Source organism: Podarcis muralis, chromosome Z (genome assembly GCF_964188315.1).
Source record: "Podarcis muralis chromosome Z, rPodMur119.hap1.1, whole genome shotgun sequence".
NCBI lineage: Eukaryota > Metazoa > Chordata > Lepidosauria > Squamata > Lacertidae > Podarcis > Podarcis muralis.
In genome coordinates, this window is record NC_135673.1 from 18,475,574 (window position 1) to 18,490,953 (window position 15,380).

At 46.2% G+C, this 15,380-nt stretch overlaps 1 long non-coding RNA gene across 1 annotated transcript; it reads left to right on the forward strand.

Moving 5' to 3' along the window:
- The first annotated feature begins 12,644 nt into the window (after window positions 1-12,644).
- On the forward strand, window positions 12,645-14,473 carry LOC114588756 (uncharacterized). The gene is made up of 2 exons (XR_003704511.2): window positions 12,645-13,076; window positions 14,013-14,473. It is a non-coding gene; the product is annotated as an uncharacterized LOC114588756 (long non-coding RNA).
- The last annotated feature ends 907 nt before the right edge of the window (window positions 14,474-15,380 follow it).

Sequence of the window (15,380 nt, forward strand, 5' to 3'; positions counted from 1 at the left end):
TGAGGGGGCTGAGGAGGCCTGGCGGGAAGTTGCCAAGGGCCACACTGCATCAGGAGATGTTGCACAGCCTGGCAAAATGTTGACCCAGGCCACATAGCGTTGAGAGAGACCACCTGGACCAGTACAGCCTGGAAGACAAATGCTGCATCAGGAGGAGGCCTAGTCGGCCTCTCCTAATGCGACAGTCACAGGCATATGTGTGCTGCGTGCATGACGTCAAACCCTCCCCCCGCCCCCATGTCAGATGAAACTTGGCCCCTGTGCCCTGAGAGTTGTTAAAGAGACCCCTGTTCTCCTACAATTCCCGGAGCAGTTTAACAGGCAGTCCTTGATCCAGCAGGGCTCTCCTTAAGTTTTTATGGATTTCAGAAGCACTCTGGAAGTGATCAGTTGCAGCCCAAACCAACTGGAGGTTCCCACGTTGGTGAAGGCCATGATTCAGTCCAGTATTTCTCAGATGACAATACAGACATACTATAAGTTAAATGTAATGAAATAAAATCTTAGCTGTAAGCTGCCTTGAGTTCCTGCCAGTGAAAAAGATGGGATTTACTGGTATTAGTAGTAGTAATGGAAATTGTGTGATCATTCCAGTGAGTAAATCCTATTGAACTCAGTGGGACTTACTTCTGAGTAAAAATGCAGTGCAAGGCTGCACAGAGTAATGGGAGTAAGCTCCATTGAATACAGTGGAACTTACTTCTGGGTAGACATGACAGTGTAATGCTCGATTTACAATAAAGGATTAAACACTCCAAGCATTTCCTACAAAATTGCTGGTTGCTGAAGCATCACATTTAAAGAATTTAGAGTAAGTTGGTTATATTTTCCTTCAGAATTATAGGAAGGGCCTTGTATGCCATCTTCACCATTTTCTTCCTTTGGTGCAGGTATTTTATTTTCAGTATAAACGGGACTCTATTTTTGCACCTGCACACACACACACACACACACACACACACACACACACAGAGCAAAGGCTCCTGTTTCCAAAAAGACCATGGGGTGTGTGGGTGTGTGTGATCTCTGCACCACTTTTAATTGTTCTGAGAGACATGGAGAGGAAGAAAAAGAAAAACCGGGAAATTCTGAGATCCAATAAGAAACTGGGATGGTTTTTGTAATTCTGGGACTGTCCCTGGAAAATATGGACACTTGGAGGGTATGCTATCTCTAGGGGCACACAACACACACTAACCAGGGTGGCTATCGGAGCATGGGCCACTGCAGTCACCTCTCCCTAGAAGGAGGCATGGTTGGGGCGCACCAGCCACAGCTGGTGTTAAGACTTGCCACAATCTCGAATCACAACAAATTTGAATCACAAGACCTTGTGTGGAATTGTCATGCAGTGGTGATTCCATCCCTGTCCAGGTCTCTGGAAAACAGATAAAGAAAAGTTTTTCTCCCCTAAAGCTAGATATTCAATGACGCTAAATATGGGAAGATTCAGGACAGATAAAAGGAAGGACTTTTTCACAGGAAGCACAGAATTTAAGTATGGAATTCCCATCCACAAGAGGCAGTGTTTGGCCAGCAATGTGGATGATTTTAAAAGACAAATTGATGAAGTAGAATAGGGCTAGGGATGGCTATTCACCTTAAGTTGCAGTGCTCTGTATCCCCAGTTGGAGGCAGCAATGTTTGTGAATACTAGTTGCTGGAAGCGGCAGGAAGGGAGAGGGCTCTTTGTGCATGTGGGTTTCCTATAACCGGCAACTTGTTTGCCGCTGTGAGGACAGGATGCTGGACTAGCCCCCTTTGGCCTGACCCTGCAAGCTTTTCTGGTGTTCTTATGGGACACTGTCTAAATTAGTCAACCTGGGTGCTTAGAGCTGACTTCTATGCAACCCTTCCCCTGCCTTGGATTCTGACACCAGCACATGGTCCTCAGAGGGGGCCAGAGATCCACGTTCGAAACCACAGGGAAAGGAATCATTGTTTGATGCGCACCGCCTGGCCTTTTCCTGCAACCGCTTCAGGCAGGGTGGCCATCTGGGATCTAAAAGCATTCAATTGTTCTCACCAGCCTTTCTTTTGAAGCTCTCATTCATCCCTCCAAGGTCTGCATTGATTGGAGGCTCCAAGCGGGCCTGCATCTGCCTCCCGCCTCCCCCCGCCCTTCAGCCTCCATCAATGCTTTTCCCACATTAATCTACTAGGTCTCTCGATAACCAAACTCTCATTATCTTCATCTCAGTCAAATTCAGCGGGTTGGGGGTGGGAGGCAGCAGCTGAGGAGGGAGGAAGAGATCCACTCACTGGACCTTCTGGCTGCTTCATTGTCCAAAGCAGAGCAAATGGCCCTCTAGAGGGTGCCTGTCTGTACAGTACAAGAGTCAGTGTGGTGCAGTGGTTGGAGTACCAGACTAGAACCTGGGAAAGACCAAGGCTGAAATCCCCTTTCAGCCATGTGACGCTTAAGAACCAGCTGCTGCCTCTCAGCCTAGCCTACCTTGCATGGTTGTTGTCAGGCTAAAATGAGGAGGAGAATAATGAATGCCACTGTGACCTTCTTGGAGGAAGAGGTGGGAAGTAAATGCAACCAACCAACAAACAACTAAATAAATAAATAAATGTATCCTGTACAAATACCATGAGTTGTTATATGACCAGGACCCGACTTGGGGCTGCTTCTAGTTAATTTGTCGACTGAAAATTGATCTTTTTTTCCTTTTTTTCTTTTTTCTTTTTTTTGTGGAGTGGTGAGATGGCATTGCATCAAGTGTCATCCTTATGGGTGCCAGGGATTCCCATCGAATGCAGAAATTCTTGGCCTCATTTATTCGTTCCCTGTCCAGAAAAAAAGTCAATCTGGCAAATGCAAAATCAAGTATCCACTGTTGTTGTTTTCAGTCTGCAAATGATACATAATTGACAATTAATTAAGTCCGTACAGATCAATAGGAGGGTCAAAATCCATAACGTTGTGAGGTTTTTAAAATCAAGACTAACCAAAATGCGAAAAACGAGCATGCAAACTTTGGGAAAGCTTTGCATCAGGTTGAATGTTATGTTATTGTTATTGTTGCCATCATCATAATCACAATTAATTTATTAATTGCCTTCCAAACTGCCACCCCAAGGCTATTTAAACATAAGATAATCAAAGACAGTTATAAACACCAAACAACAAATACATTAGAAGCCAGACTGAAACCTGAACCAGAGGCTCCTTGCAGTAAACACCCATTTACCCAGCTAGAAAATCCTGCCAGAACAAAAAAAAAATATCTCTTCAGTTGTTTCCAGAAAGTGCAGCTAGGGGATGCATGTTGTACTTCGACAGGGACAATGTTCCACAGAACAGGGGCAACCACATTAAAGGCCCTGCTCTGACTGACTGCAGAGTGGGGGCTTCTGAGATCTTTGGAACCAGCGGGAAAGACTCTTGGGCTCCTATTTAATTCATCCCTTTCTTCAGAACTACAAGCACTAGAATCTTACAAATGGGGGAGCAGCCATAGCTCTGTGGCAGATTATTTGCTTTGTGTGCAGAAGGTTCCAGATTCAATCCCCACTGACATCTTCAGGAAGGGCTGGGAAAGACTCCCTGCTTGAAACCTGGAGAGCTGCTACCAGTCAGTGTGACAATCTTGAGCCAGGTGGACCAGGTGGAGACAGCCTTCTTGGATAGGAGCTGTAGTCCAACAGCACCAGGAGAGCCAATGATTCCCCAAACTTGGTGCATGAATCCAAAATATTATTATGTTCTTAATAATAAATAATTTACTGATAAGAGTAATATACACTAATTTAGGGACCGGTGCCAAATCACTAAGAGGAATTAATACTAATTTAGGGGCCATCGTCCAATCTGCTGCTATCGCAAAACTCCCATGAGACTCTCTATCCTGCTAACATAATATCTGGGGTCCTTTTCCAGGCAACCATTTACCTGCTGTTTGCTCATAATTCTCCCACAAGTCCTAGGCAAACAAACAGGGAGATAATTGGAGATCATAAGCCAACCAGGAGTGGCTTGCTTGCGTTTCCTTTTAACAGAATTGTTTTATGAACAGGACTTTTAAATCACTTCTTTCTTTCTTTTATGATTTGCTGCCAGAAAGATCAGCTCTGAGGCCCAATTGCATCTGGTCCCTCTTGTTGCTGTTCTCATAGGAAACACCCCATAAAAAAAATATGGGGATGGAAGGTAAGGGTAAACACTTTCTCTGGGGCCCATCAAACTGGCCAGCTGTCAGCTTAACACACTTGGTTAAGCCTCCTGAGTTAATTGCCTGCTTTGAAGTATGAATCTGGCTGCGATACATTGCATTGCACCGGGGCTCCGGAAAGACCAACACAATGTTCATTTGGCTTCCTTTATCATGTTTTCCAGAGACTGATAACGCGGTGTAGAATCCGCACCCAGAGCCCATCTTGATCCCACTTTTGGCCTATTCTGCAGGGAAGGAACAGGGCAGGCGACAGAGAGGTCTCCTCAGCTCAGGCACCAGCAGAATACAGAGGACCTTAGATAAGATGAGCCAATGCGGTGAGGTGGTTAGAGTGTTGAACTAGGACCTGGGAGACTAGGGTTCAAATCCCTACTCAGCCATGAAGTTCATAGGCCAGTCACTCTCAACCTAACCCACCCCAAATGGTTGTTGTGAAGATTAAGTGCGGACTATGACCTGGGAGAAGCCAGAGTTCGAATCTCCCCGCCTTGGTCATAAAGCTCACTGGCTGCAGTCTTGGGCCAGTCGCTGCCTTTCAGCCTAATCTACTTCACAGGGTTGTTGTGAGGGTAAAAACAAGGAGGGGAGAACCTTGTATGCCAGTGTAACCTCCTTGGAGAAAAAGGTGGGATATAAATGCAATGCAATGCAACACAGTGATGAAAGCATGCATGAACAATAAAGTTGCCTGCACTAGGACTGAGTGCCCCAAATCAGTTCCCCAATTTTGCAAACGTTTCCTTCCCCTACAGAACAGGCTTCTGTTTTCTTTGGTTAGGGAGAACCTATGCATTTCCCCCAAAGAAGAAATCCATCACCAAAACAAAGAGCAAGATGGCTTGGCTCTGCCCTCCTGTCGGAGGCGCTAAATGCTTTTGAATACCAGTTGCTGGGAATCACAAGTGGGGAGAGTTTCTGTTGCACTCAGATCTTGCTTGTGGGCATTAATGCTCAAGCCCCTCCATCTTATGCTTGGGGTGGGTAGGTGGGTGGGTAACTAAAAGAGCATATCCTAAAGACACCACAGTCTTCGCTGACCTTCATTCCGAGGAAACCAAACCCTGTATAAGCCCCTGGAACCCCTGGAATTTCTCACTGCTCGGTGAGTGGGGTGGCATGCAACATTGGTGTTAGAATTGGGATTATATTTCTGGGAGGACGGCGTGTGAGCCTCTCCATCCCATGCTCACTTTGGATATGTGTGTAAACATCTATCCTGAAGACACCAGAGTCTCCACTGACCTTTGTTCCAATGAAACCAAACCCAAGTAAGCACCTGGGACCCCTGGAGCCTCTCGCTGCTCAGAGACGGAGTGGTGTCAACAGTATGGTCAGAGCCAGCCTCACATGCCAAGAATCAGGCTAAGAAGGACTTTACATGATACTCCAGTTTTTAAAGGAAAGAGCAGCTGCAAAACCTGCCCCCAGTTGACCTGGCCTTTCAGCCTCGCCAGAAACAACATCCATGTGTTGGATGAGCTAGGATGTGGAAGAAGAATCTGGGAGGTGGCACGATAGGGCAGGGGGTTGGCCTTGTTATGGCTGCTCTGGGCAGCACAAAATAACTCCTGGTATTGGACTCTGCCGTGCAGGGGGAGGTGGCCGACCCTTCAGAGACGTGACCCGCTCCCGGTGCAGGCACTGCTGTTGACAGTCCTTATCGAGCTCTCCCAGTGACCAGGGCTGTCTTCGCTGGAAGACAATGAAGGTCAGGGGTGCTGAGGGATGTTTTGAGTTCTTGCCATCCAAACAATCCTTTTTAGACTGGCTTCCTGCTTCCCAAATTCCTGGTGGGGCCGGACAGAGAGAAACCAGAGAGAAATGCATGTAGGAGCTTGTCAGAGCTGCTAGGGAACCAGAATGGAGGCAGGTGGCGCACTGTTTCTGGCCCAAGGGCCACATTCATCCTTAGTCAGCCCTCCAGAGGCCACGTGCCGGTAATAGGTGTTGACACTCCATGTACACACATACTCACGCACACAAACATAGGACACACGCGGGCACGTAGGCTCCTTCCATTGCTGATTCTTGAGCAGGAGGCATATTGCCCAGTGTTATCTCTACTTTATTTTGAGGAGAAAGTTTCATTGCTGCTGCCCGAATTAACATGAGAAGAGCCTGCTGGATCAGGCCAATGGCCCATCTAGTGCATTATCCTGTCCTCACAATAGCCAACTTGATGCCCATTATGGGAAGCCCACAAGCAACAGCAACTTTCCGATTGTTATTCCACATCATCTGGTATTCAGAGGCATGGAAGTTCTGCTATCTCAGCAGACCTCCAGCAGATCCCTGATGGATCAGGTCAGTGACCCATCTAGTTCAGCATCCTGGCCTGCGGTCAGCCAGGTGCACCAAGTGGAGAAAGCCCACAAACAGGACTTGAGTGCAACAGCATTCTCCTCTCTCAGCAACTGGTATTCAGAGGTAGAATGCCCCTGGGTATGGAGGTTCTACTATGACAGTCTCTATGGAGAGCCCTGCTAGATTGGGTCAAAGGCCCATCTAGTCCAGCCTCCTGTCCTCACAGTGGCCAACCAGATGCCCATTATGGGAAGCCTACAAGCAGGACCCAAATGCAACAACCAGCTCAAAGCAGTTCTGCAGCCAAGTAATGCGCACAGAAATTTGTATAATGTGCATATAAATGTTTATCTTAGTCAAGTGACATAGAAGAATGTTTGTTAGGTGAATGTGGGTTGTTCCTTTTGCACATGCATGTACGCTAGGTAATATAACATATTCTAAAAAATATAGTAGGAGAAATTCACGCAAAATGCAGATGAATTTTCATGAGAACCCTTTTAAGGGGAGGGGGGATGCAAACTGATGTGGACAGAGGAGATTGGAAAAACCAAGAAGCTGAAATTGACAGGTTCACCATATAAACACGTGAGCCTTCATTTGGATCTGACATGAGCTGCTTTATAAAGCAAGGTTTACCTGATGCTCTGAGCCACTGAATCCCTGGAGAGTGGAAGCAGCACTTGGAAATCTTTTTTTCACCTTCTGCTGCATTGAAGTGGGGAAGAACTTTCTGAGGGCAAGAGCTGTTTGAGAGTGAAACAGACTCCCTTGGGACTCTCCTTCACAGGAGGCTTCTAAGCAGAGGTTTGATGGCCTTCTGTCAGGGCTTATTTAGCTGGGATTCCAGCATGGCAGTGGGTTGGACTAGATGACCACTGGGGTTCCTTCTATGATTTTATGATTCTATGGTCCCTTTGGGTGAAGCCAGGAAGGCCGCTGGCTGTTTGGCTTTGAAACCCAGCACTAAGCAATGGGGACCTCCTTTCCCTCCTTTAAATCAATTGGCTCGCCACAGCCTATGGTTTGAAGGGATGGCCTGGCAAGGAGAGCTTTGTGATTTTATTTTTTTAAACTGCTGTTTTGTTTGTTGTGGCAAGGAAGGTTGTTTCTTTCCAAGTAGGTTGGCTGATGAAGCACTGGGTGTGGCACCCACTTGCCCTGATCCTCTGCATGTTCATCAAGAGGCCTGGCACATGACGGTGCTGCCATGTATCACCCTTGATGATGAGCTGAATAACGACAGGACTCTACACAAGGAGTTGCCTCCAGGCAATACAAATTAATACTTCAGGAAGCCCTGCAAAAAGACTGTCTGGTGTGGTTGTTAGAATATTAGACTAGCACCAGGGAGACCAAGGTTCAAATCCCCACTCAGCCATGAAGCTCACTAGGCGTGACTTGAGCTGGTTGTCGCCGAATCTACCTCACAGGGTTGTTGTGGGGACTAAAAGGATTCAGATCCCGCCCCCCACAACTCGACCATGAAGCTCACTGGGTAACATGCTTAGCACACAGAAGGTCCCAGTTTCAATCCTTGGTAGAGTCAAAGATGTGCCTGCCTGAAACCTCAAGAGCTGCTGCCAGCCAGTGCAGACAACACTGAGCTAGATGGACCCAGTACAAGGCCGTTTCCTGTGTCCCTTGGAGCACTGCCACCAGAACAGGCCTGCAAGAATAAACATTGCTTTGGGAAGGGTTAGCAAATTCACCCGCAATGGGGAAATCATCAGGCTGCCACGGAAAACAGAGCAGGGGCTCCCCTGTGTGCGAGTCCCCACCCCCACTCTCTGGCGCTCCCCTGGCCCATGTTGCAAGGAGGCTGCTGGAGAGCAGGCAGTTTGGGGCCCGTGCCAGAGGCCCTGCCTCAACTTGCAGCTCTCCTGGGCCTTGATGAGCCAGATAGAGAGAGTCAGGGTGGGGCGGCGGGGCAAGCCCCAACACTCCTGCCTCCACTGGCTGCCAACAGCTGAGCGTGAGAAAATACCGGGACAGGGCAGGCAGCTCACAGATGTACAAGCATGAGTGACATTTTAATAGCAACAAGAGGATGATGGAGGCGAGGGGGCTTGCTGTGTTTCCCTTCTCTCTCCCCCACCACTCCTCCTTCTGCACCAGATTTTAGGACTTTCATGTCATCAGTGAAGCTGACCCCACTCTCAGAGGTAGTAAATACATCTGAAAACCAGTTGTTGTTGTTGTTGCTGCTGCTGCTGTTGCTGTGCTCAAGTCCTGCTTCTCAGCTTATAATAACAGAACTGTAGGGAAGTTGCTCTGGCTATCTTTTCCACAATCCTTCAGGGCACATACGCTCCTAAATGCTCTGCTGTACGATGCAGAGGACAGGGTGGGGGTTGGGCATCCTGACCACATCTGGAGAAACCCTAGTTCAACCCGACTATCAACCGGACAAAACCTGAGATGCAAATATATTAACTGTTCAGAACTTGCACAATGAGCAGCAGTGGAATTATAATTCAGTGGAAAGGATGCTTCCACTGTGCGGAGATTGGGCACATAAAAAGAAACTGCCCTCTCTGGTTAAAAAACAACCACGCCTCTGAGGAAGCCTGGCCACAGAGTCATAGCACCACCAGGAATCAGCAACCTCGAAAAGGACCACTGCCCGAGAGGCTACTGGCAGACTTTAATGAATATTGACAATTTGAAGGAGTTTCCATCACCCTTCTACTCCAGTTCCCAACTGTCTCTCTCTCCATTAATGACCCCATCTGCACCGTAGAAATAGACAGGCATCCTTATCAATGCTTACCTTTAAAGGGATTGCTTGAAAGCTCCATACACTAGATCTGAGAGACTTGCTAAAAATATATCTTATTCTTATTTCCTTAGTATCGTTTGTTGATTTTCCTATCCTGACCTAACTCAACCCATTCCTCTCCTGTGGAGAACTGGGTTTACGACATTATTATTTGGGATGGCAGACACTGCAGGGAAACGGGGCCCACTGCAGGGAAATGGGACTTGGAGATTTTAACTTCTGCCAACCCGTGACCTGTGTTTTGCTGAGTCACGTGACAAGTCCTGCCCTGCAATGTACCCCAAGGAAGTTCTGGTCTGGAGTCCCAGGTACCAGTTACTGGGAAGTGTTGTTTTTACCACTGAAGGGGGTTAGAACTAGGTCAACTGCTACAGCAGAAGCTATATCCAACTTCTGCACGGTAAGACAATCCAAATGGTAAGACAACCCGTAACCTTTATAAACGACCTGAAGAACAAAGGAATTGAGGGGATGCTCATCACATTTGCAGATGACACCAAACTCGGAGGGGGAGCTAATGCCACAGAAGAGAAATATCTGAAGGGCTGTCACATAGTAGATGGAGCAAGCGGCTATCTCTATTGGTAAGGAGCCAATGAAAGACATTCAGTCCAAGATTCCTATCTTGGAGTCCAAGATAGGAAAAGAGGTATTAAGTGAACACATAGTGACTTTAAATGAATTCAAATCTCCGGGGCCTGATGAGCTTCCTCCAAAGGTACTAAACAGCTTGCAGATGTAATCTCAGAACCTTTGCCTATGAACTTTGAGAATTCTTGAAGAATAGGTGAGGTCCTTGCAGACTAGAGGCAGGTAAATGTTGTCTCCATCTTCAAAAAGAGGAAAAAGAAGACCCAATGGGTGAGCTTGACATTGATACCAGGAACAGATACCCTAATTCAACAGTTGGTGTGTGAGCACTTAGTAAAGGATGCTGTGATTACTAAGACCCAGCACGGGTTTCTCAAAAATAAGTCATGTCAGATGAATCTCATTTCTTTCCTTTTTCTTTTCTTTTCTGATGGAGTTACAAGCTTGGTGGATCAGGGGGATGCTGTGGACATAGTGTATCTTGATCGCAGTAAGACTTTTAACAAAGTTCCCCATGATATTCTTGCGATGAAACTGGTAAAATGTGGGTTGAACGAGATAACTGTTAGGTGAATTTGTAGCTGGTTGACTGAACAAACCCAAATAGTACTCATTAAAGATCCTGAGAAAAGGTGACAAGTGGGGTGCCACAGGGTTCTTTCTTGGGCCCGTTGTTGTTCAAATTGGTTGAAGGAATTGAGGGGATGCTCATGAAATGTGTAGATGACATCAACCTGGATGGGGTAATTAATGCCACAGAAGACAGAACCAGAATTCAGAATGACCTTAGCAGATTGGAGAACTGGGCCCAAAGCTAACAAAATGAGTTTCAGTAGGGAAAATGTAAGGTTCTGTACTTAGGCAGGAAGAACAAGATAAACAAATATAAGATGGAGGACACCTGGCTTGCCAGTAGTAAATGTGAAAAGGGTCTAGGGATCTTGGTGGACTACTAGCTGAATGTGAGTCAACAGTGTGATGAAGCAGCAAAAAATGCTAATGCTATTTTAGGCTGTGTCAACAGAAGTATAGTGTTCAGGGAATTAATAGTACCACTCTATTTTGCCTTGGTCAGACCACACCTGGAATACAGTGTCCAATTCTGGGCACCACAATTTGAGAAGGATGTTGACAAGCTGGAACTTGTGCAGAAGAGGGTCACCAAGATGATGAAGGGTCTGGAAACCAAGCCTTATGAGGAATGGTTGAAGGAGCTGGGGATGTGTAGCCTGGAAAAGAGGAGACTGAGAGGATATATGATAGCCATCTTCAAATATCTCAAGTGCTGTCACATGGAAGAAGGAACCAACTTGTTTTATCCTGATCTGGATGGTAGAACTCAAACCAATGGCTTCAAGTTACAAGAAAGGAGATTCCAACTAAACACCAGAAAAAACTTTCTGACAGTAAGAGCTGTTTGATAGCCAAAAAGCCTCCTTCAGGAGGCTGTGGACTCTCCTTCCTTGGAGGTTTTTAAGCAGAGGTTGGATGACCATCTGTCATGGATGCTTTAGCTGAGATTCCTGCATTGCAGGGTTTTGTTTTTTTTTTATAAAATTTTTATTGGTTTTACAAATTTTTAAAGACAAACAAACAACCAAAAAGACATACAAACACGTATAGTTTCATAACATTTTTTCATAAACCTCTTTTCCAGGACTCCCCCATACCCCCCCCTTCCTGCATCCCAATGTCCACGGTTTTTTAGCAACTTCTAAATATTCCTTTCCAACTTTTGTCATCTTAGTCTTTTCTATAATCTGATCTTATTCACTGTATCCCTTTTTTTCTTAAAAACCTCGACATACTAACATTCATCCAATTTATAATAGTCCTTAAGGTAGCTTTTAAATTTTCTCCATTCTTCTTCCGCCGTCTCTTTTCCCTGGTCACGGATTCTGCCAGTCATCTCCGCCAATGTCATATAGTCCATCACTTTCATCTGCCATTCTTCCAGAGTGGGTAGATCTTGTGTCTTCCAATACTTTGCGATAAGTATTCTTGCTGCTGTTGTAGCATACATAAAAAAAATTCTATCCTTCTTTAACACCAATTGGCCGACAATACCCAGGAGAAAGGCCTCTGGTTTTTTAGAGAAAGTACATTTAAGTACCTTTTTCATTTCATTATATATCATTTCCCAGAAAGCCTTGATCCTCGGGCATGTCCACCAAAGGTGGTAAAAAGTACCTTCAGTCTCTTTACATTTCCAACACTTGTTATCAGGCAAATGGTATATTTTTGCTAGCTTGACTGGGGTCATGTACCACCTGTAAGTCATTTTCATAATGTTTTCCTTTAAGGCATTACATGCCGTGAATTTAATACCGGTGTTCCACAACCACTCCCAGTCAGCAGATATAATGTTATGACCAATGTCCTGTGCCCACTTAATCATAGCTGATTTAACTGTTTCATCTTGTGTATTCCATTTCAGCAACAAGTTATACATTCTTGATAAATTCTTAGTGTTGGGTTCTAGCAATTCAGTCTCTAATTTTGATTTTTCCACCTGGAAACCAATTTTCCTGTCCTGTTTGAAGATCTCCATTAGTTGGTAATATTGAAACCAGTTTTGTACTTTAGGTTTCAATTTCTCGTGACTTTGCAATTTCAGTTTATCTCCCTCCTGTTCCAAAATCTCCTGTTCCAAAATCATTGCAGGGGGTTGGACTAGATGACCCTTGGGGTCCAACTCTACAACATAGCTGTCAAGTGTCCCTTATTTGAAGGGACAGTCCCTTATTCCAGAATCATGTCCCGCTGCTGTCCCTTATTGATAGATGTCCCTTAAATGTCCCTTAAATGATGTCCCTTAAACTTCAAAGGAAGCAGCTCCTCTCCCTCCCTCCCTGCCGGCCAGGGAGGAGGGAGGCTCCAACTGTGTTGCTTGGCTGTGTTGCTCACCCAATAAGAAGTCTAAGAACGACTGGGGGGTGGAGCTTGCATGCCTTGTGTGTGGCTAGTTAATGCAAGCTGAGGGGGGTTTTGAATGCTGGACGCCATTTTGTTGCACGTGCTGCTGCAAACTTTGCAGTGCAAAGCCAGGCCGGGGAGCCATCTTAAGTTGAGGCTGCATAGGCCTTGTGGTGCACGTGATTCAGATTCTATTCAGTTGAACCTCTGGTTACAAAGTTGGTTGGACAGTGTTCTCGAAGCTACCAGCATGAGTTTGACCAGACTGCAGGAGGACAGGAAGACTGGAGTGCCTGGAATAGGTGAGGCTGCAGGTCCCTTATTTTGGCTGCTGGTCCCTTATTTTCAAATCTGTAAGTTGACAGCTATGCTCTACAATTCTGATTCTATGAAATGTCTGAGTGGCAGACTTGTATATGTATTGGAAAAGTTTGTATTCTGTACATGTTCTAATTTACCTGTACAGCCCATTTTTGTGATGCTTATCTGAGTGTAGGTAAAAGGTAAAGGACCCCTGGATGGTTATGTCTAGTCAAAGATGACTATGGGGTTGCGGCGTTCATCTTGCTTTCAGGCCGAGGGAGCCAGTGTTTGTCCACAGACAGCTTTCTGGGTCATGTGGCCAGCATAACTAAACTGCTTCTGGCACAATGGGACACCCTGATGGAAGCCAGAGTGCACAGAAACACTGTTTACCTTCCCATTGCAGCGGTACCTATTTATCTACTCGTGCCGGTAAGCTTTCGAACTGCTAGGTTCGAAAGGAGCTGGGACAGGGCAACGGGAACTCACCTAGTCACAGGGATTCAAACCACCGACCTTCAGATCAGCAGTCCCAAGAGGCTCAGTGGTTTAGACCAAGGCGCCACCTGTGTCCCTATCTAAGTTTATGGAGTGTTAGAGGAGGGGTAGTACCTCTGGTCAGGTACATGTCATGCTCTTACTGGAGTAGTTTGTCCATTTTTGGTCCCCACGATGCACTCAGCTCTCAACTGTGGCTCATAGAAGTGTCCATATGTGACAGCAGACACACCCAAGGAAATGGCTTCGACTGGCTGGCTAAAACAGGTGAGGGTAGCCGATTGAGCCGATGATACCAACAATGCATCAGATGGTTAAGTGGTTTCTGTACCTGCTGTAGAGGGAAGTGGGGCAGAGGGGGCTGGTCAGGTCAACCTAGGAAGGCAGCCCATCTAGGAAAAGGAAAACTCTGATCCTAAACCTCTGGTACTTTGCAGGACATCTTCTAGAGAAGAAAAGGCTACGGAATAAACCCTACACAAATACAAAGTGGAGTCCTGTGGCGGCTGGATGGAGTTTTGTATGCCTCCTTTGGGCAATTCCTGCAGCCAAGTTGATGCCAAACATATTGCTCTGCTTTCCTTTGGACCACATCAGCACAGCCAAGAGAGGGGTCTTGTTCCCTGCACCCTGGGAAGGTGACTTTGGTGCTGCTAACACAGTGGTTTGGTTTCACCCCTCCATTCTCTCTCGTGATAGACGGATGCCAGCAACAACAATCTGATGTTTTGGGGTGGTCACCTTGTCACTGGGACTTCCCCGATCCAAAGGTATAACCCTTTAAACCCACTATTGTTCTGGGTTCTCTTGTTCTCTCTAGTATTTGTGAGTGAAGACCCTGTGGCTTAAGTTTTCCTTAATAAAGATCTGTGGCTTATCAGCTGCTTTACTCCTCCTATACTTGGTTTCAGCCTTCTTTCATCCCTGACTTGACAAGCGGATTCCGCAAGGGATCGGGGCTCCCTTAAGTGCAGGAAAGGCTTTTCAAATAAGTCTCCTCTGCATTTTTTAGGACACAACTAAAGGATCCCTGACAGGTGGCCACCCAATCTCTTTAGAAACCACCAGTGAATACGAGTTGCTGGAAACTGCAGGAGGGGAGAAGTGCTTTTGAATTCAGGTCCTGCTTGTGGGCTTCCCATAATGGGCATCTAATTGGCCACTGTGAGAACAGGATTCTGGACTAGATGGGCTTTGGGACTGATTCAGCAGGATCTTCTTATGAAGGTCCATTGTGATAAAAGTCCCTCCATGTCCAGGGACAGTCTACATCTGCATATGAGATGGGGGGAAACAATTGGAAAGTGCTCTTGTGCTCAAGTCCTGCTTGCATCTGGTTGGCCACTGTGAGAACAGGATGCTGGACTAGGTGGACCCCCTTTTGGTTTTATCCAGCAGGGCTCTTATTGTGTTCCTATGTTTTCATGCACAAAGCTGAGCCCTCCTCGTGTGACCTATGGTCCCCAGGATCCCTTGTGGGAGGTGAAGTGTTTTAAATGTGTGGATGCAGCCACCGTATGAAGACATCCAGATGTGATTTTAATGCAACTCGTTATTATAAAAACAACCTGTGTTCGCTCGATATCTGCTTTGCACAGTTAAAATGGGGCACACAGATATCTTCCAGGAACCAAAATGATGACAGGCAGAAAAAAGGGAGGATGTGAGTAACCTCCTTATCAAAGAAGCTTTGCTTCAGTCATGGAGTGGCTGGTGGTCACCCAGTATCTGATAGCAGGCAAACTGGGGAAACTTTTGGTGTTATAAAACACTCTGCAGATGGCGTAAAATGCCAGGCTCTGGAA